Source organism: Bombina bombina, chromosome 2, assembly GCF_027579735.1.
Source record: "Bombina bombina isolate aBomBom1 chromosome 2, aBomBom1.pri, whole genome shotgun sequence".
Taxonomy (NCBI): domain Eukaryota; kingdom Metazoa; phylum Chordata; class Amphibia; order Anura; family Bombinatoridae; genus Bombina; species Bombina bombina.
In genome coordinates, this window is record NC_069500.1 from 689220268 (window position 1) to 689244022 (window position 23755).

The 23755-nt window shown below is 41.1% G+C and overlaps 1 protein-coding gene across 1 annotated transcript in view; it reads left to right on the forward strand.

The window, feature by feature from the left end:
• SVEP1 (sushi, von Willebrand factor type A, EGF and pentraxin domain containing 1) overlaps positions 1 to 23755 on the forward strand; it is an 802056-nt gene that overhangs the window by 265704 nt on the left and 512597 nt on the right. The window lies entirely within an intron of this gene.

A 23755-nucleotide genomic window follows, 5' to 3' on the forward strand; every position in this document is an offset into this window, starting at 1 on the left:
AAATGTTTTTTTTTTAGCCTCTCTAGGGAGCAGTACATTTTTTATTTTTAAACCTGGTTTACAGATTTAAAGTTTTGCCAATAAAAAGAACAAAGTTCACTGTTTACACAGAAGTGAGAAGTGTTTATTTTTCCTTTTACTAGTCTCACTAATCAATCCCTTTTACTAGTCTCACTAATCAATCAGATGTAAAACCATGTTGACAGTCTTAAAGGGACAGTCTACACCAGAATTGTTATTGTTTTAAAAGATAGATAAGATAATCACTTGTTTACCCATTCCCTAGTTTTGCATAACCAACACAGTTATATTTATATATTTTTTACCTCTGTGATTATCTTGTATCTATGCCTCTGCAGACTGCCCCTTTATTTCAGTTATTTTGACAGACTTGCAGTTTAGCCAATCAGTGATGGCTCCCAGGTAACTTCACGTGCACGAGCACAGTGTTATCTATATGAAAAACATGAACTAACACCCTCTAGTGGTGACAAACCTGTTAAAATGCATTCTTAAGAGGAGGCCTTCAAAGTCTAAGAAATTAGCATATGAACCTCCTAGGTTAAGCTTTCAACTAAGAATACCAAGAGAAAAAAGAAAAATTGGTGATAAAAGTAAATTGGAAAATTGTTTAAAATTACATGCCCTACCTGAATCATGAACGTTTTTTTTTGGACTAATTCGTTAAGCAAAAAATAGCAAAAGCACTATACAAATAAGAGAGGAATGCTCAGTTAAATGTCCAATTGGATAAGTAATTCAAATTAAATAATGTCACTATATTTTTCTATATATGTGTGCATTAATACGCAGATATGTATTTTTAATTGTATGCAGACATATCATTTGAATTGGTATATATATATATATATATATATATATATATATATATATATGGAAAAGTATAGAAAGAGACAGGCGCACAGGGGCACACTTCGTGTAATACGTTCACAGAAGTAACATAAAAAGCAAACAGTGGGGGAATTATCCGCGCTCACCTGGTGTACCCTCAAGTAGTGAGGTACTAGAAGTGCACTTATATGGTTGTACTCTGTTCCTTTTCTCCCTTCTCATGTGTCCGCGATCCTCCGGTGTTAGGTGTATCTTCAGTGGATCACCGTTATCCGTTGTCAGTGATAAGGGGAGTAAGGGGATATTATATGTATAGAGGTGTGTGTATAGTCTATATATCTAAATTGACCACACAATACACTATAGTATAACAGAGATTATAAAACCATATATTTATTTTGAATAGTATAAAACAGACACACTTGTCTGATTAGGATGCAAGTAGAACAAACATACACACACCTCTATACATATAATATCCCCTTACTCCCCTTATCACTGACAACGGATAACGGTGATCCACTGAAGATACACCTAACACCGGAGGATCGCGGACACACGAGAAGGGAGAAAAGGAACAGAGTACAACCATATAAGTGCACTTCTAGTACCTCACTACTTGAGGGTACACCAGGTGAGCGCGGATAAATCCCCCACTGTTTGCTTTTTATGTTACTTCTGTGAACGTATTACACGAAGTGTGCCCCTGTGCGCCTGTCTCTTTCTATACTTTTCCAGACAATTCGAGAAGAACCTCACCTTGCGGGGGATCATCTTTAGACCAGACGGGCTGCCCACACCTATAGCACACGGGAACTAGCTTTGTGGACTATATGGAATATTATACATCCACAGACTTTCCATCCGAATAAGACTGCCATTTGCACTAACTATAAATTGTTGCATATATAGAGACATATATCTATATAAATATATTTATTCTTAATAGTGGATGAGAATATATATTTATTGTAAATAGCAGTTCATACATTAACTTTGAGCGCTGACCATTCTTTTGTTTTTATATATATATATATATACACCTTATGAGCTAGAGTGCTTGTGCATAGAAACATACAAGTTACAAATATAGTCTAAACCCATAGACGGGTAAGGACTAAAAGAATGCACTTATGTAGCACTTCAATTCCTGAAAGGAGAGTTGTGAATTGAAATGAAGACTTCAATAATTACCAATCGAAGCCAGTGGGTTGAAAAAGAGAATTAAAATATAACTTTTATTAGAACTAAACTAGATAAAAATATATAATGTGTGAGTGTGTGCACTTTAAAAACACATAACAACTCGACAAATAATAAGAGTGGCTTGAAATTATTTGAGAGTAAATTGCTTAGGACCTGCAGTACTGCAGTGATATATTAGTATTGGTATAATAAGTGTGTCAGATTATCTCTGTCCTTATATCCATCAGAATGGCGCACCTGCATGAAAGTCAAAATTCCTTCATGCTATTAAAGTTATATGAGATTAAGAGACCATATAAAAAATAGATGGTGTAGGGTAGAAAATTGTAGGTAAACTTATATCTATATATATATATATATTGATTTCTATCTCATATTGGTTTCCTTGGATGTTAGAACTATCCCACCATAGTAGTAGTTATTAGTATATGCACTTATTTCTCAGAGAAATAATTTTAAATATCGTGATAGATTACACTTGTATAAGGGGATACCATAGGGGGTGGACTTCTCTAATCATTTGTATATCATGCTGCGGTGCTTGGTGTACTTAGAAATAACTGAATTGAAAAAATAGTAATAAGAGTCTGTATTTTAATCAATAATAATATTTCTCTTTTATTAATTATAAACTCTAATAACTGTAATCTAAGTTCTCACTGATGGATGATTCCTCTTATAATTAAGAGAATTATATTTAGTGGCATATGTTATTATACTGGATTAATTGGCTGCTATATCTAATAGCCTTATACATCAATTGAATTGCTACTCTTGCATATATGATCGTTCACCAATTGCATATATTGATGCACGACTGTTGGTTACTGGTGTCACTTTTTATGCTATAATATTGCAGGTATAATAATTAATACGGATTATAGGAGACACATTCGTCAAGTTTGCTTCACCCTGCTGATTAGCCTTTACAATGTGCGGTATTCGTTTGGAGTGTGAAGGATGTGCTGTTATCGGTGTTTTACCCACTATTGTTCTCCAAATTACATATCACAGTACTATTAATAGCGTGTACTGTACATATAAATATTTAATATTGTCCTTGTAATTCTGGACAGCCCACACACATCCACATATATCTGCAATTAGTCGTTTAGATTATCAACTTAGTGAGACACACGCACAGCTATCATGTATGCTTCTCTCAATAGCTGATCCTAGATATATACAGCGTTCAGTTTTGGTTTAAGGGAAGCACTGTTATAGATATTGTGCTCACTATTTGGCTCCGAGTTTGCAAATCGTAGTACTTTTAAATAAAGGTTTTTTTTAATAAATACATTCCCCGTGCTCTATTGATAATTCCTAACAGTCCACACACATGCACACAAAATTAAAATAGGCATTTAAACTTATCGATTGTACATACTTATTTAGCTGTTAATAAGGCTAAAGGCAGCCAAAATGAGCACCTAGCCGTTAAGGCTATTATACTTTGTCAAATAACTAGCCCCAAGTATATGCCACTATCACTGTGAAACAGTACTAATGAAGTCCTAAATTTCAACAAGTTGCCACTGTTTAAATAAATAAATTCGAGTAAGTTATGCCATTTAAAAAACAACTAAACAGGGTATTTAACAAATACCCCTCCCTAACATGTTTCGCCGATAACGTTTCGGCTTTTTCAAAGGTGACGCGCGCCGGCGTCTGAGGGTATTTAAATGCATGGATATCAGCCCATTAGCTTAGCTGGAACCAATCATAGAGCTCTGAGGACTATGGGGGGGGCGTGATCAGACTACCGTGGACATCGGCAAGTGATGCCCTAAGTAAGCAAATGATATACTGTGTCGCGCTCCATCCTGAATATTGCTACAGTATGTAACATGATTTTATTTAAGTAAATTATAATAAAATATACAGCTGGAGAGGAGTTTTTATCTTTCTGAAATCGAGAGTGTTTACAAAGTTATATCGAAATCTACTCCCAATACGCTCCACATTTCATCTTCTGGGAATAATGAAGCATCAATGCATTTTATCAAAGATTAGTGTATACACTCAGGAATTCTCATCTAATGATTTGGGGTTAAATCAGCGGATTTGAATCTTCCATTGTTCTTAAAAGCATTATACACGTTTTTATCACTAGAACTATTCTGATATTTTAAATATTTGTACAAGGTAAGATACAATAAATAAAATAATATAGAAACTACTTTGGATTTGTGTAAACCAGAGTGTTCTTACCAAACTCATATTGGTTATTAGGAATTAAGGAATAGAGTAATCGCTTTCTGATTGTGTGCGGTGATAACTTTTAAAATTAAATACATATTACGTGAGCTACATTAAACATTTGTAGAAAAATTGATTGTGGTTGCTCTTGGGCAGTGAGAAAATGTGAACAACGAATGTGGGTATTTTACTGGAAAAAATAATAATAATTAAAGGGCATTTTAAGGTCTAGTTCAGACCGTGCCTCCTGGTCACTAGATACAAGTGATCATACATAACTGTGGTTGGAGAACCATTACTAATGATATAAACTCCTAGCCACTGCTGTGTACTAATAAAACATTAAGTGTCTATGAACCCCCATTTCTGAGTCCACTCCATCCATTCACAATAAGACACCACAAACTTTATGGGGAAGAAAAGGCCGCAGCCCGTTTATTAATCAACAACACAAGTTAAACTTTATAAACATTACAACCTCATATCTAACAATTCACCCAGTGCTTGCCTTTAACCTCTCCATAAGCCCCCACCCCTTTTCAGGGGCGGGGCGTCCACCATCACTTTCACTTTCTATTACAGACAGAAGTAACAGCTACTATCTATCAGGTGTAAGCCTCAACAGATCACAGCAAGCACCCCGCCGTAGCTGCGACAACCAAACTAGCCTCTAATCTTGGGGAGGGAGGGCGGGAAAACTTCCCCCTTCCGTGCTGCTCAAAACTCTGCAAGTGCCAACTGTCGGCAGGGGAGGAGTATTTATCTCCTCCTATCAACCTCCACCCCCACAGCGGAGCCTACCATCGCTCCCATAAAGTGGGGTCAAATAGCCCTTCCTCTATGCATCCTCCGGGCTAGACTTGACCCCCCATTTCTGAGTCCACTCCATCCATTCACAATAAGACACCACAAACTTTATGGGGAAGAAAAGGCTGCAGCCCGTTTATTAATCAACAACACAAGTTAAACTTTATAAACATTACAACCTCATATCTAACAATTCACCCAGTGCTTGCCTTTAACCTCTCCATAAGCCCCCACCCCTTTTCAGGGGCGGGCGTCCACCATCACTTTCACTTTCTATTACCGACAGAAATACCAGCTACTATCTATCAGGCGTAAGCCTCAACAGATCACAGCAAGCACCCCACCACCACTCGCCTTCAGCGAGTACCGCCACACAGGGCCAAGGCCTTTTCGATCCCCTCCTTAATAGTGAAATTAAACAGGTGCAGACCAACTTCATTCAAATGGACCCCATCCTTCAAATAGAAACACCTGCCCGACTCCCCTTCAAATTCCACATGTCTAAGGCTCACTCCGCCCAGCTTCCTAATATACCCACTGACTGTCCTGTTTACCTTCCTTCTGGAAGCTTCCAATTTCTTGGTGTCCCAAGCTGACCGCCATACCACCCTTCTCTCAATCTCTGACCACACTAAAATTATACCCGGGAACAGTGATAACAACCTATCAATCCCACTCTTCATTCCCCATAACAAATCTTTCTGAGGCATACACCCTAAGTCGTTCCCTCCCACATGGAGAACTAACAACTGAGGGGGGGGGAAACACCCTGGCATATTCTGCTACCTTCCCAACCACTTGGGCCCACTTCATACCTCGGACCCCCAACCACCGTATATGCACCTGCTCCCTGGAGAAACCCAATTGCAACCCATTATCCTTAACAGCTGCCGCTTTCCTCGCCCAAAATATGTAGGAGTGCCCTAAGATCCAGCAAGACACCGGCCCTGTCAAATAAAGCAAAGAATTCCACTTATCAATAACCCCCTGGCTGTACCACCAGCCCCTGCCTCACGTACCCTTGAAATCTTTCAGACCTCCATCTGCCAATCTTTCTGATCACCCCACCATCCAAACCTAGGGATGCTGCCTCCGTCGCTGCCCCAATTCGAAATGAATGTGAACTGAAATCTTCCCCTCTCAACCCCATCGCCACTAACGCCTTTCGCACCACCGCCACAAACTGATACCTAGATAAGGGCATCCCATCATTGTGCACCAACAGTGGACCCGATGAATTCTTTGATACCTCAAAAAATTCCCGGACCGAACCAACTGGACAGCATCGGCCCCCAATCGCACGCAGCACTACCATGGCACCTCTCCCTTCCTGATCCGTCTTGGACCTCCTCACCCAAAGCTCCACTAACTCTTCTTGCAACACCACGTCCTGCCTAGCCAAGCCTCCTAAGTCCCCCCGATTCCTCCCCATGAGCTCCGATACCCTAAATGCTCCGAAAAAAGCCAGCACGCATGCCACCTTAAATAACTTTTCCTCGTAACCTGAGGAACAAATACCCCCCAGCCTCCCAATCACACCTTCTAAAATGGCAAATGTTAGCGGCCGCCTACCATCTGCCCGCGCCTTCCTCTTACACAGACTCTTCACCGCCATTCGTACCACAAAGATTTTTGTCAAATCTACCTGTCCCAACAGTTTGAACAGGAACGCCAAAGCCGCCATCCTCCTCCGTATTTCTGAGGGCGATAGCCCTTCCCTCCCCCAGCATCTTATCCACTCTACCAAAGATCTCATCTCCTCCTCCATAGTACCTTCTTGATAATCCAGCTCCATTCTAATCCTCCACAACTTCCACACTCGGACGTAAGCCCTCCATGTGTTAGGAGCTAAAGCCCCTTGTACCAGACTCAATGTTCCTGGCAGCCAAGTTGCCACAGATCCTCCGGGCACTCCCAACCTTCCGCATCCGCCCCCGGAGCCACCTCTCGGAATCGATCCCACTGGAACCGGGATAAAGAATCAGCAATTACATTAAGCCGTCCAGGGACATGTACCGCCCTCCATGATACATTACACCTCAAGCATTCCAACACAAATGCCCTCAGTAAACGGATCACGGCCGGAGAATTCGCTGTCAAGCGATTAATCGCCCACATCACCCCCAAATTGTCAGAGTGGAAACAAACCCTTTTGTCCCTGAGATGTTCAGGCCAAATTCTCAAAGCTACCACCAATGGGAACAACTCCAAAAATGTCAGATTCCTTTTCAAACCCCATTCCACCCAAACCTCCGGCCAGGCCCCCGCACACCACATACCATTCAGAAAAGCCCCAAATCCATGAGCACCCGACGCATCTGTAAACAAACACAATTGGTCGTCCGACCAACCGGCCTCCTGGATCAACAAAGTTCCATTAAAGTCTTCCAAAAAGATTTGCCAAATCTTCAAATCTTCCTTCATATCCGACGATAAGCGGATGTGGAATTTGGGATTAGAAACTCCAGCTGTAGACAGTGACAATCTGCGACAGAAAATCCGACCAATGGGAATAATCCGACCAGCAAAATTAAACTTACCCAACAGCGATTGCAGATCCTTAAGTAAGACTTTTTTCTTGCTCAGGACTCCGTCAATCACCTCCCGCAGATCCCGGACTTTGTCCTCCGGGAGTCTGCATTCCATTCTGACCGAGTCAATCTCAATCCCCAGAAAACTCAGGGTCGTAGCCGGGCCCTCCGATTTTTCTTCCGAAACCGGAATACCAAACTCCTGAGCCACTTCACCAAAAACCGCTACCAGGAGCTCACATATACCGGACCCATGCGGGCCCACAAAAAGGAAATCGTCCAAGTAATGCACTACTGAGACCTTCCCCGACCTCTTTTTGACCACCCATTCCACAAACGAGCTGAACCTTTCAAAATATGAACAGGAAATTGAACAGCCCATCGGGAGGCAGAGGTCGACTTAAACTGATCCTCAAATTTGCACCCCAAGAGGTGATGAGACCTCGGGTGAACCGGTAATAGTCTGAAAGCGGATTCAACATCCGCTTTTGCCAACAACGCCCCCCAGCCCGCCTTCCTCATGACCGAGATTGCCTTGTCAAAAGAGGCATACTTCACTGATATCAATTCCGGATCAATTCCATCATTCACTGACATACCCCGTGGGTAGGATAAATGATGTATCATCCGGAATTGCCCCGGGGTCTTCTTCGGCACCACCCCCAAAGGAAACACCCTCAGTCCCGAGAGAGGAGGTAGCCTGAATGGACCCGCCATCCTCCCCAGTCTGACTTCTTTCCCCAACTTCTCCCTCAACACCTCCGGAAATTCCCTTGCTGACTTCAAATTCCCAGTGAAGGACGAGCCTTCTTGCTCCTTAAAAGGAATAAAAAACCCAGAACTAAATCCCGTCAAGAGCAATTCCACGTCCCCCACATGCCCCCGCTCATTGGCGTACGCCTCGAGCCAGGGGACCATCTTTTTTACTCTCACCAGCGTCCGTGCCCGGTATACCCAATTCCCCTGGCCTGTTACCCCCTCTGCTCTTCCGGAAACACTTCGCCCTGGAATGGATCCCACCGCACACCGAACACTCGTGTTTGTATTTACACGAGGATCCAAACTTACATTGTCCTTCATTAAACTGGAAGCACAGCCCTTTACGGATAGCTGTTCCAGTTCCTGTGCTGGCTCCAGGGATGCTCCCCGGCTGTCCCGAACTCCGAAAGGAACGAGCCCCCCGCAACGGGGTCATCATTTCTAACCATATCCCCATATCCCTATCGTCCCAGCGCATCTCCGGACGAACTGCCATTCGCTGCCTGAATCCCTCATCATATCTCCACCAGGCCATACCCCCATAAGTCCCAAAGGCACTAGCTATCTCTTCATAATAGCAAAAAAAGGGAAGCCCCTTGCTCGGGGAACTTTTCACAAAAAACACTAGCTAAAATCCGAAAGGCCCGTGACCAATTCGCAAATGTCTTGGGCAACTTCCTCCACCTTTTCTTCCTTTCCTCCTCTTCCTTTTTTCCCTTTTCCTTCTCATCTTCCTTCACCTCTAACACATGCTCCAAGGGCAACAGGGAGAATATCTCCACAAATTCCCTCTTCCCTATCTTTTCCCGCAATTCGGCCGTTAGATGAATACCCAACGGGCCCACCGAGCATAAACAAGGCCTCCTAAGCGCCCCCTCCGGAACTCTAAGCACCTCCTTACCCACCGCCGGTAACTCAGCTGCTACTGCAACGCCACTACTCTGAGCTGCTACTACCGGTGCTACCACCCCTTGCGTCCCTGTTGTTACTCCCGGCGCTACTACACCCTGTGTCCCCGAACCAGGGGCAACCCATGCCGCCGCAACTGGAACCCCCCGCTGCTAGGCTTCTCCAATGCCGCCAATAACCCCTTCAGCCCTGCCAATATCATGCCTCTCTCTCCACTCTCCACCACAGTCACTCCTGGCGCACCCCCAGCCGTACCCTCACCTGCAGGCTGCTGCACCGCCACTGGGATTTGTGCCGACTCCGTCCCTTGCTCCCTCCTCTGCTCCCTCCTTTCGCTTTCAGGACCTCTGCTGCTGTCCAGTCTCCTTTGTACGTCGCCTCGCCTGGCAGGAGAACGCCCCCTGCCGTGCCTGCTCCTGTCTCGCTCTCTTTCCTCCTGCGCTCGGGATGGCGACCCAGACCTGCCTCCTCCCTGGGGCCGCCGTATCGGCGATCTCGACCTCCGGCGACCTCCGGAAACTCCTATCCTGACAGCGGGCGATGAGCCCCTCTCCCTCCTACCTGCACCTACAGACTGTGAAGAAGACATAGTCAATGCACCCCTTTCCCCCCCGGTCTCCTTCCCCCTGCCCTACCCCTACTGCACTCCATTGTGGAGACAACATCTGAAGAAGCTGCACCAGGGTAGACATACCCCCTACCTGGCCAACCGTAACTGAACCCGACAACGTTCCTTCCAATGGGTCCTCCTCTTCAAAGTTCCCACTGGCCTCTAACTCTAGTGGTGGATCCGTGATATCCTCCTGCCGCTCACCAATGCCACTCCTCCTGGCTTCCGTAGCCTCCACACCCCTCCTGCTTCCCGCGGCAGACCCTGAAACCAGAAGAAAAGTTAATCACCCTGCACCCTGCCCTGCTCTTCCCAAAAATTGTTCTCACTATATTCCCCCCGTCTTAAACCCCTGTGACTCACCCCAGCTGCCCCGCTAACATCCCTGCACCCCCTCAGACCGTTCCCCCATGCACTCCCCATCATAAAACCCCTTCTACCTACATATATTTATACATTTTTTTTTTTTTTTTATTAGACCCCCCTTCCACCAACCTAAAGCCCTCTCCGCCTACCCACTCCTACAGGCCTTCACTCCGACCATACCCTATGAGAAACCCACCCTAACCTACCATTTCCCTGTCCCCCCCCGGCGTACCTGTTAGCCGCAACTCCATCCCTCCTGGTAACGCCCCTCGCCACGCCCCTCCCCTTACAGCTTATTGCTGCCCACCTCCGCTCAGCCATATCCCAGTAACACCCCCCTGTGCTTAATATCTAGCCTACTCCCCTCAATCGCCACCTAGCCCCCATAAATAAAAATTCCCCGTCTCCTCAGATGCCCCTATTCTCCGCCACCTCTAACCCAAAAACCGGCTCCCGGCCCACAACACCCTAAAACACTGCCCCTAGCTCTCAAAACCCACTTCCCCTGATAAGCCACCCACCTAACCCCTCAACCTTCACTCCGATCACCAGCCTGAACCCCCCCCCCCTCATACGGCTATCCTAAAATACCCCCCGACTAAAATAAAACCTAGTTCTCCTATACCCCTTCTCCCCACTTTCCTAACCCACAGAGGCTACGTCCTGCCTCGCCTTAAACCCAAGAAAACCCAATAGTCCCTAAAATCCTCACCCCTATGCCCCCCACCTAGAGCCTTATCCCGGCTCCCGCGCCACCTGCTCACAGAACTAACTAACCTCCATCCTCCCCCACGAGCCGAAACAAATCTAACCCCTCAACTGAGGCCCTCATCCCTGTGACTGTCCCTAACGGCCTCACCGCCCTTAAAGCCCCCCCCCCCCCCCCGGAGCCTTATCCCGACTCCCCACTCATACCCTTCCCTCAAAATCATGCCCCCCATCCAGTTTTCTCCCTGCCATGTGCCCCCATGTGCCACAAAAATCCCCCGTTAACCCCCTTCCCTGAAAATGGCATCCACATTCCCCCATGCCTTTCATTTCCACTTTACCGCCAACATCTTCGATAACTCAGTGGCACTCACCTGCTTCCCCGCCGCCGGTCCTGCTCCTCAACGATCTCCGTCTGCCTCTTCCAGCGCCCGGTTCCTCCTGACGCCGTTCGCCAATGACGTCAGCCACCAGCGCCGTGCTAGGCCGCGACTCGGCCCCACCTCCTCCTCGACGACCTCTCCCACCATCCGGCATCACCGCTGTATCCGCTAGCCGCCCAGGTCCCGCGCTCCCTCTTCTGGACCTGGCGGCGTCGATCTCCGGACTCAGGCGCTCCGGTGGCCGCGACCTCCTGGCTGGCCGTCCTCTGGTCCTGCTCCTCGCCGACTCCTCCTGTGGAACACCGACTGCCGCCGCACCTCCACTCAGCCGCTCCCAAATCCATTCTTCGCCGTTCTGCCTGGCGACCGCCAGCAACTCAGACAGCAGGGCTTCCATCCGCTCCAGGTAAGTCACAGGTGAGTAAAACTTCCCCCTTCCGTGCTGCTCAAAACTCTGCAAGTGCCAACTGTCAGCAGGGGAGGAGTATTTATCTCCTCCTATCAACCTCCACCCCCACAGCGGAGCCTACCATCGCTCCCATAAAGTGGGGGTCAAATAGCCCTTCCTCTATGCATCCTCCGGGCTAGACTTTCTTGTTGCTGGGATGGTGACAAGTGAAATGAGAAATGTGAAATGTGATTATGTTGCACTGTGTGACTGACTGGGGATTGAAAGTATTGGATGTGTATACTAACCAGTGACAAATAAATTCATAAGTAAGAGTACAAATACAAGTGAAGTGGTGAGATCAATATTAAACAAGATCTTGTTGAGGCAACTGAAAAGTGGTGCTAAATAGTGCATTCACACTTAGAGAATAAATATAAATGTAAATAAGAAGTGTTGAGGGAGTAATGTGAGGATCCATCATTATTGATGGAATTGTCTTATTCTACGATCAAAATTGGAAAATATCATTCCATATATTTTTAAGTAAAGATAATTAGATGGAATCGATTGTGTAGATTTAACGACTTATATTACGTTTCAGTCATCCTATTATTCTTATGTTGTTTTTGCATTTATTTGAACAAAAGTTTATGAAGATTGAATTCTTCATAAATTGCAGAATAGATGTCAATTTATAATATCTAAACTGTTTTATATACTTGCTATAGTTTATTGCCAAGGTTTGCAAGATTAATGGTTCTAGTGGTATTTTGTTCATTTTATATGAACATAGAGTAGTTGTTTTGTTCGTTCATGCCTTTAGGGTATACACTGTCCATTAAGTATATCCATTTCGTTTCTGCTTTAAGTAGTGCTGTACTACTTAAAGCAGAAACGAAATGGATATACTTAATGGACAGTGTATACCCTAAAGGCATGAACGAACAAAACAACTACTCTATGTTCATATAAAATGAACAAAATACCACTAGAACCATTAATCTTGCAAACCTTGGCAATAAACTATAGCAAGTATATAAAACAGTTTAGATATTATAAATTGACATCTATTCTGCAATTTATGAAGAATTCAATCTTCATAAACTTTTGTTCAAATAAATGCAAAAACAATATAAGAATAATAGGATGACTGAAACTTAATATAAGTCGTTAAATCTACACAATCGATTCCATCTAATTATCTTTACTTAAAAATATATGGAATGATATTTTCCAATTTTGATCGTAGAATAAGACACTTCCATCAATAATGATGGATCCTCACATTACTCCCTCAACACTTCTTATTTACATTTATATTTATTCTCTAAGTGTGAATGCACTATTTAGCACCACTTTTCAGTTGCCTCAACAAGATCTTGTTTAATATTGATCTCACCACTTCACTTGTATTTGTACTCTTACTTATGAATTTATTTGTCACCGGTTAGTATACACATCCAATACTTTCAATCCCCAGTCAGTCACACAGTGCAACATAATCACATTTCACATTTCTCATTTCACTTGTCACCATCCCAGCAACAAGAATAGACACTTAATGTTTTATTAGTATACAGCAGTGGCTAGGAGTTTATATCATTAGTAATGGTTCTCCAACCACAGTTATGTATGATCACTTGTATCTAGTGACCAGGAGGCACGGTCTGAACTAGACCTTAAAATGCCCTTTAATTATTATTATTTTTTCCAGTAAAATACCCACATTCGTTGTTCACATTTTCTCACTGCCCAAGAGCAACCACAATCAATTTTTCTACAAATGTTTAATGTAGCTCACGTAATATGTATTTAATTTTAAAAGTTATCACCGCACACAATCAGAAAGCGATTACTCTATTCCTTAATTCCTAATAACCAATATGAGTTTGGTAAGAACACTCTGGTTTATACAAATCCAAAGTAGTTTCTATATTATTTTATTTATTGTATCTTACCTTGTACAAATATTTAAAATATCAGAATAGTTCTAGTGATAAAAACTTGTATAATGCTGAGGGGGCGGAGCCGGCACTGAAGCGAGATGGCCGCACCTTAGGTGAGCTCCGGTGCTTCGGCCCGTTAAGTACATCCAGAGCTCCATAAGACCTGTCAATTTCTCTTTGGGGACAATCACTAAAGACCCGGAGTTGTGCCTGAAGGGGACATATGGCTGCAAAGCGTGATCTACTCTGAACCGGGTATATACCGGTCATCCCAAGCTCCGGTGCATAGTTGGAGGTTGCGGTCCGGAGTGTGAACTGTCTCAACATATTAAACATCTGCTGCCAACACCTACTACAAGCGGACAGCAAGTTTGGGGTAAGATGTGTACTTACTGCATGGCACTCGGCTTTTAGCTTAGCCAGAAGATCCCCTCTTGTTTGCCGCAGCCGCCATTTTAAGGCAACATACGCACTTTCTTTTCTAGTGCTCCAAGTTAACAGGAGCTGAATAATATCACCCATGACAAGCTGTTTCAGGAGAATACAAGCTCTACAAATATTTATAAATTCAAGCAAGGGATCAATATATCATAAATATATCTAGGCTTACAGCCATGTGCTAAATATATTTAAACAGGTTTTAATATTTTGCAGCTCACATTACTCTGAAAATGACAACGCTTTATGGCATATTATATACAAGAGCATATTCAACTTGATTAACACTGGGGTATGCTATAAATGACATAAAATGAACGTTGAAAGTGCTTCTGGTTAAACCATCACTCCTGTCATCTGTTCAAGCAGAAAAAGAGATTCTCACTTCAGCGCCCATTTTGATGGGAATGTTTATGCAGAGGATTTTAATATAATCACAGCTTAGGATCATTTCAGTAGCCAAGGTTTGCTCCTTACAAGCTGTTTTTGTCTCATAAATAAAAAAGCCATTGGGGTGACATTTATCTCAGCCTGCTGAAAGTGGAAGCTCCAATATACTGGCAGGTTAATATAGTTAATATTTGGGGGTGTTACAATCTTGAGCAGCTAATATATAGTGACTTTACCCAGGTGTTCCCTAACGGCATAATTTTACAACTAGAGAAGACATAAAGTGTAGCTCAGCTATTTGCTTATAAAATGTCTCCTAAGAAGAATCCGCAAAAAAGAAAGCAAAGCAAAAATGGCTCTAAAGGAAATCCATCAATGGACAAATACTTTAAGTCAACAGCTCTAGCGACACCAAAAGAAATACCCACTGCCACACAAAGCCCTCAACATTCACACCCATCCAGCTCCTCTGAGTCTGGATCTGACGAAGAAGATAATATGGTCTCTATCCCACAATCAGTGATATCTTCTATTCCCTCAAAGCAGGATTTTTCTTCACTCATTACACAAGTAAAGCAGTGCATTAAGGATGAAATATCTGAATTGAAGAGAGATATTACAGAAATTGGGAATAGAGTGAATTCCTTAGAAGAAAATATCCAAGTACATGATGTGTGTATCTCAAAGGTGAATGACCAGATGGAACTTCAAGATCAAACAATTCGGCAACTGGAGGATAAATTAGAGGACTTAGAAAATAGGTCCAGAAGACACAACATTAGGATACGAGGTATCCCAGAGGCCGTTGACACTTCAATTTTACAGGAATATCTACAATCTCTATTTTCACAGCTTCGAGACCCGACAGACAACTCTGCTGTGGAAATCGATAGGGCACACCGAGCCTTAAGGCCAAAACCCCCCGACACGGCACCCCCTAGGGATGTGATAGTTAAAATCACAAATTATCAAATAAAAGAACAAATTATGAAATCTGCCAGAGATAAACGTCCAATACAAAAAGATGGATCCACCTTACAATTTTTCTCTGATCTTTCGGCCAGAACTCTTGCCAGGAGAAAAGAACTTTCACCTCTTACAAAACACCTTCAAGCCAGGAATATCAATTATAGATGGGGTCACCCATTTCAACTAATGGTCACATGGAGAAACAGAAGAGCAACCTGTTCATCAATCACAGAGATCGAAGAATGCTGCAGGAAACTGGAAATTCCTTTGCCCCACATAGTCTTGGACAATGGTCAGGAAGATACTGTAACAACTGCCTCGCAATCTTCTCCTTTGCCTCAACGTAAGGAGTGGCAGACGGTTAGAAGCAAAAAGGCAAAGAATCCCCTGTCCTCAGACTCTAAGACTCTAGCGGGTTGAAAATAATCCTTGTGAGAGATGTCACATGTCAGTTTGGAGTCTCAGAGTGAATAAAATCGCCTAGTCATCAGGACTAGTGAGCCACCACCTGACTATTTAGTTTGAAACTAGGAGTTTGCTTTAAAAATTTATAAATTTAAAAATTTAAATGAAAAATGAGATTAATTTGTTGGGTTATGTGAAATTCAATAATAATATCTGTACTTTACGGGCTGAATGAGTTCCAATAGGGATCTCAAAGCCATTTCCCTCTATTGTTTATATAGAGAAAAATTTGGTTATGTTGTTCATGTTGTTTCGGTTCATTTTGTTAGATTTTACTCAGGTTTTGTATTGCAGAGTCATGATATCATACATAGAAACTGCGGGACTCAGAAGATCAGAGTAGGAGTGAATAAGGTAATGCAATGACAGACAAATGTATTCAAATTATTACACAGAATGTCAAAGGTTTCAATGCCCCCAACAAGAGAGCACTTGCTTTAAGGGATATAGCACAAAAAGGTGGGGAAATAGTTGGTCTACAAGAGACCCATTTTAAGAGAGGTTCCATACCTAAATATCTACACAATACATTCACTCAACATTATCATAGCTCCCACAACAAAAAAAAGATTAATGGAGTAAGCATACTCATTCGCAGTTCTATACCTTTTCAATTAATAGAACAGAAAAAGGACACAGATGGTAGGTTCCTGGCGGTGTGTGTGGGTTCTCTACAATAAAGTAGTCACCCTGATAAATATATATGCCCCTAATCACAAGCAAGCAGCTTTCTTTAAATCAATAATTCCCCTGATTCAGGATATTCAAAAAGGCCAGCTGATAGTTGTAGAAGATTTTAATTTACCTATAAACCCTGCCCTGGACAGTTCCAACCCCAACATACATATTGCAAAAAATACGCTTAAATCTGTGTGGAATTTAGTCAAGTTATTCGGCCTACATGACCCGTGGAGGGTCTCCAACCCGGATCGGAGAGATTATACCTTTTTCTCCAATCCGAATAAATCATATTCAAGGACTGATTATATCCTAGTAGATCATCTCACTTTATCCTACACAACTGCCATAGACATATCTCATACAGTTTGGTCCAATCACTCCATGGTCAGATGTTCGATAGATTGGCCCTCAGCCCCTATTAGGGAGTTTAATTGGAGATTAGACGAATCTTTACTTCTGGACCCAGAGGTATATGCAACTCTGGAAACTGAACTACAGGAATTCTTTCACAGAAATGTCCAAGAGGACATGTCACCATCTATAGTATTGGAGGCCCATAAGAGTTATATTAGGGGTTTACTAATCAAAATTAGAGCTAATAAAATCAAAAGGCAAAGAGAGGAAACAGTATCTATCACCAATTAAAATTTTATAGGTCTAAATTGTTGTCTCAATTACACATTAAAGCACAGAGTCTGGCACTTAAACTTAAGCAAAAAATTTATTATGATGCTGGGAAACCTGGGCGACAACTAGCTAGATCGCTCAAAAATAAGCAAGCAAAAACATACATCCATTCCATCACTAACCCGAGTGGGGGGAGAGTAGAAGATACCAAACAGATTGCAGACACATTCAAAAATTATTACCACACTCTTTATAACCTATACCCCAACAGATCTCTATCAGATCACAAAAAGAAATGCATACAATACCTTAAAAAGATCAATGTCCCTTCAATCTCCGAGACAGATAGCAAGATGCTACAGGCACCCATTAGTCAAAAAGAAATCAGTGAAGCAATAAAGTCACTAAAACCTGGAAAGGCTCCAGGTCCGGACGGGTTTTCCGGATCATACTACAAATTATTTTCCCAAATATTAATACCACACTTACTAAACATGTTCAGACAGATTGACAAAGGTAATACCCTACCTGAATCAATACTTCAAGCTGTCATCACGGTTCTCCCTAAACCAGGAAAGAAACCTGATACCCCTGCAAACTATCGGCCCATCTCCCTTCTAAACTTAGATTTAAAAGTTTTTGCCAAAGTCCTTGCATCTAGGCTTAATAGTCTCCTTCCTTTATTAATTACACCAGATCAGGTGGGTTTTGTGCCGCGGAGAGAGGCGAGGGACAATACCGTGAAACTCTTAAACATCATAGAACACATTAATAGAAATAAAACACCATCTGTGCTTTTGTCTACGGACGCTGAGAAAGCGTTCGATAGACTGGATTGGACCTTTCTAGAGACCACGCTCACTAAATTTAACATTCCATCCGCATTTATAAATAAAATTATGGCCCTATACTCCTTCCCTACTGCCCAAATTAGAATAAATGGTACCCTTTCAGAACAATTTGAAATTCGTAATGGCACCCGACAAGGCTGTCCCTTATCCCCGCTCTTGTTTATTCTATCATTAGAAATGTTAGCTTGTAAAATAAGAACCAATGAAAACATTAAAGGTATAAACATTGACAATAAAGAATATAAACTATCTATGTTCGCAGACGATGTTCTGATGTCGCTGTCAAGTCCTCTGGGGTCTCTCTCCGCGGTGCAAAAAGAATTAAAAGAATATGGAGAGGTGTCAAACTTCTCGATAAATTTCAACAAATCAGAACTTCTACCAATACACCTATCTTCCAATGTCACCACTAATATTCGGAACAACTGTCCTTTCGCGATACAGTAGAAATCCATAAAATACTTGGGAATATACTTAGCACACAGTCTAGACTCGATCCGCACAATCAATTACTCCAGGTTATTGAAAGTAATTTCTAACCAGGCCTCGTCCTGGATGTCAAAGAACATTTCTTGGATAAGGAGAATTAACACGGTCAAGATGGTACTATTACCAAAAATTCTATATATACTACAAACGCTGCCCCTCCCAAACACTCTTAAATACATACAAAAACTGCAAAAAATGTTCCGTTGTTTCATATGGAGGGGGAGACCATCAAGGGTTAATAAGGCCTCAATGTATGCCCATAAAGACAGGGGTGGGTTAGGTGTTCCTAATTTACTAATATATAAACAAGCCATATCTCTTCAAAGAATTATAGAATGGAGTAGAAATAATAATGATAACCCAAAACACTGGATACAGTTAGAACAGGACATCTCAGGGGTACCACAACTAGGTGGCCTATGTTGGCTACCCAATTCACTTTCCAACACTCAGAATAACTTCACCTCCACGGTAACAGCTACCATCTCGGATTGGAAATATATCCGAGATAGATACAAGGGTATTTCTAGTGCCCATTCCCCACTGACACCGTTGTTAAACAATCCAGAGTTTTTAGAGGGTCAGGGGTATACCTTAGGAGAAGACAATAGTTTAATTGGACACATCCCTGTCGTTCTGTTAATCAATTCTGGGAAGATGTTGCCTCACACTGATTTAAAGGAAGTGGGAAAGGGGTTTTTTGACAAGTGGATGCGTTACCACCAAACGAGACACTACATTATGACACACAGGAATAGGATATTGTTGACAAGGCCCGTAACACCATTTGAACAATTGTGCATGTCTAGATCACCGCATAAGGGGATCATCTCCATTACATATAAACTGTTACTATCAGCTACCGCACCTGACCCACATAATTACGTGAAAGGTTGGGAAAAGGATCTGCTTGGACCTCAAGATCCAAAGGTATGGGAAAACATTTTTAGTAGCATAGCCCACTCGGCACATACAACACATGCATTAGAAACTAATTATAAAATACTGTTCCGATGGTACCTAACACCAAGCAGAATGAAACATCTCTTCCCAGCGGCCAATGAAAAATGTTGGAGATGCATGAGGGAAGTGGGTACTATGGGTCATGTGTGGTGGTCTTGTACAAAGATAAACACTTTTTGGAAAGAGATATTGGACGAGATAAAAATTGCCTTGTCATGCAATGTTGTGCTCTCCCCACATGTTTGTCTATTTAACATGCTTAAGGATATCAATTGTAGTATAAGAAGGAATGTCGGGCATATTATGCTCAACTCAGCTAAACAGCTTATAGCGGGTGCGTGGAGATCTGATAAGATCCCTACACTAGTTGAATGGAGGGAGAGGGTGAAAAAAGCCTTAATGATAGAAAGATATCACTATTTTAAAACAAACAAAATTTCAGTATTTAATTATATGTTTTTTTACTGGGAATCCTATGTCAGTTCTAGCAAGTGAGTTTAACACTAGATGGGGAGCGCAACAATCTCCATTAATCTCCAATTTCAATGAGATGGCCTCTTGCGTTGGTTTCATTCAAGGGTATTAGTATTTAAATGTTTCCTTTTGATGCTCCATGATTAGGACAGACTTTTTCTTTACACATTTTAATAGCATTTTTCCTTTATCACTAGAACAGTAAGGAATATAGATATCTATGCTCTGCAGTAAATTTAGGTTTTAGGTTAAGATTGTTTACGGTTATTTGTTATTTCTATGTCTGACTAATGTGGTCACTAACATCTCAGAATACACAAACTATGTGAAGTAGTAGCTTTATAGTAACTTCAGGAATCTCAATGTGTTGTGGTAAAGTAAAAGATTTTTGTTTCACTTTGAAGTTAGTCAAAATTGCACGCTTTTGATTCGAAATCTGTCTTCATATTCTTTATTATTTCAGATGTTGTGCAATCTCACTTTGCATTCTTCTTGTGTATAACATATTTTGTGATATGTATTCTCTAAAAAATTTCAATAAAGAAATAATAATAAAAACAATAAAACACTAAAAAAAAACAAAAAAACTTGTATAATGCTTTTTAGAACAATGGAAGATTCAAATCCGCTGATTTAACCCCAAATCATTAGATGAGAATTCCTGAGTGTATACACTAATCTTTGATAAAATGCATTGATGCTTCATTATTCCCAGAAGATGAAATGTGGAGTGTATTGGGAGTAGATTTCGATATAACTTTGTAAACACTCTCGATTTCAGAAAGATAAAAACTCCTCTCCAGCTGTATATTTTATTATAATTTACTTAAATAAAATCATGTTACATACTGTAGCAATATTCAGGATGGAGCGCGACACAGTATATCATTTGCTTACTTAGGGCATCACTTGCCGATGTCCACGGTAGTCTGATCACGCCCCCCCCCCATAGTCCTCAGAGCTCTATGATTGGTTCCAGCTAAGCCAATGGGCTGATATCCATGCATTTAAATACCCTCAGATGCCGCCGCTCGTCACCTTTGAAAAAGCCGAAACGCTATCGGCGAAACATGTTAGGGAGGGGTATTTGTTAAATACCCTGTTTAGTTGTTTTTTAAATGGCATAACTTACTCGAATTTATTTATTTAAACAGTGGCAACTTGTTGAAATTTAGGACTTCATTAGTACTGTTTCACAGTGATAGTGGCATATACTTGGGGCTAGTTATTTGACAAAGTATAATAGCCTTAACGGCTAGGTGCTCATTTTGGCTGCCTTTAGCCTTATTAACAGCTAAATAAGTATGTACAATCGATAAGTTTAAATGCCTATTTACAGGCATGTGTGCATGTGTGTGGACTGTTAGGAATTATCAATAGAGCACGGGGAATGTATTTATTAAAAAAAACCTTTATTTAAAAGTACTACGATTTGCAAACTCGGAGCCAAATAGTGAGCACAATATCTATAACAGTGCTTCCCTTAAACCAAAACTGAACGCTGTATATATCTAGGATCAGCTATTGAGAGAAGCATACATGATAGCTGTGCGTGTGTCTCACTAAGTTGATAATCTAAACGACTAATTGCAGATATATGTGGATGTGTGTGGGCTGTCCAGAATTACAAGGACAATATTAAATATTTATATGTACAGTACACGCTATTAATAGTACTGTGATATGTAATTTGGAGAACAATAGTGGGTAAAACACCGATAACAGCACATCCTTCACACTCCAAACGAATACAGCACATTGTAAAGGCTAATCAGCAGGGTGAAGCAAACTTGACGAATGTGTCTCCTATAATCCGTATTAATTATTATACCTGCAATATTATAGCATAAAAAGTGACACCAGTAACCAACAGTCGTGCATCAATATATGCAATTGGTGAACGATCATATATGCAAGAGTAGCAATTCAATTGATGTATAAGGCTATTAGATATAGCAGCCAATTAATCCAGTATAATAACATATGCCACTAAATATAATTATCTTGATTATAAGAGGAATCATCCATCAGTGAGAACTTAGATTACAGTTATTAGAGTTTATAATTAATAAAAGAGAAATATTATTATTGATTAAAATACAGACTCTTATTACTATTTTTTCAATTCAGTTATTTCTAAGTACACCAAGCACCGCAGCATGATATACAAATGATTAGAGAAGTCCACCCCCTATGGTATCCCCTTATACAAGTGTAATCTATCACGATATTTAAAATTATTTCTCTGAGAAATAAGTGCATATACTAATAACTACTACTATGGTGGGATAGTTCTAACATCCAAGGAAACCAATATGAGATAGAAATCAATATCTATATATAGATATAAGTTTACCTACAATTTTCTACCCTACACCATCTATTTTTTATATGGTCTCTTAATCTCATATAACTTTAATAGCATGAAGGAATTTTGACTTTCATGCAGGTGCGCCATTCTGATGGATATAAGGACAGAGATAATCTGACACACTTATTATACCAATACTAATATATCACTGCAGTACTGCAGGTCCTAAGCAATTTACTCTCAAATAATTTCAAGCCACTCTTATTATTTGTCAAGTTGTTATGTGTTTTTAAAGTGCACACACTCACACATTATATATTTTTATCTAGTTTAGTTCTAATTATAAGTTATATTTTAATTCTCTTTTTCAACCCACTGGCTTCGATTGGTAATTATTGAAGTCTTCATTTCAATTCACAACTCTCCTTTCAGGAATTGAAGTGCTACATAAGTGCATTCTTTTAGTCCTTACCCGTCTATGGGTTTAGACTATATTTGTAACTTGTTTTTTTTGGACTAGACTGTCCCTTTAACGGGATATAAAGATCAAATCTGAAATGTGCATGGGTGCATTCCAGTTTTAAATAAAGCATGTTTGCATTTTACTTCTATTAATAAAAATGCTTCTAGTAAATGTTATCACTGTTTTTCAGCAGCATATGCACATATGTTATGACAGCCCCGTGTACCAGCACTAAATCACCTCACCTCAGAGTCAGCAGTGGCTTGTATGACACAAATTTAGTCTTCGCTGATGCAATGCATACCACCACCAACTCAATAAGCAGGGATGGTGTTTGAATCCTTATAGTCACACATAGCATCTTTGTATATGCAGTTGAAATAGTTATAACTATTACTAGAAACATGCTTGCTAATAGAGGTATATTGCAAAAAACGCTTCTATTTAAAATTGAAATGTATCCATGCACCATTCACTTTTCACCTTTATATTTCTTTAACAAAAGAAAAATACTAAATTACCTATAAGCATATCCTCTTCTTTAACCCCTTTGTGACCAGACCACTTTTCAATCTGGGACCAAGGCTATTTTTGCATTTCTGCGGTGTTTGTGTTTAGCTGTAATTTTCCTCTTACTCATTTACTGTACCCACACATATTATATACCGTTTTTCTCGCCATTAAATGGACTTTCTTCCATTATTTTCATAAAATCGTATAATTTAATATAACTATTTTTATAAAATATGAGGAAAAATGGAAAAAAACACACTTTTTCTAACTTTGACCCCCAAAATCTCTTACACATCTACAACCACCATAAAACACCCATGATAAATAGTTTCTAAATTTTGTCCTGAGTTTAGAAATACCCAATGTTTACATGTTCTTTGCTTTGTTTGCAAGTTATAGGGCAATAAGTACAAGTAGCACTTTGCTCTTTCCAAACCATTTTTTTTTCAAAATT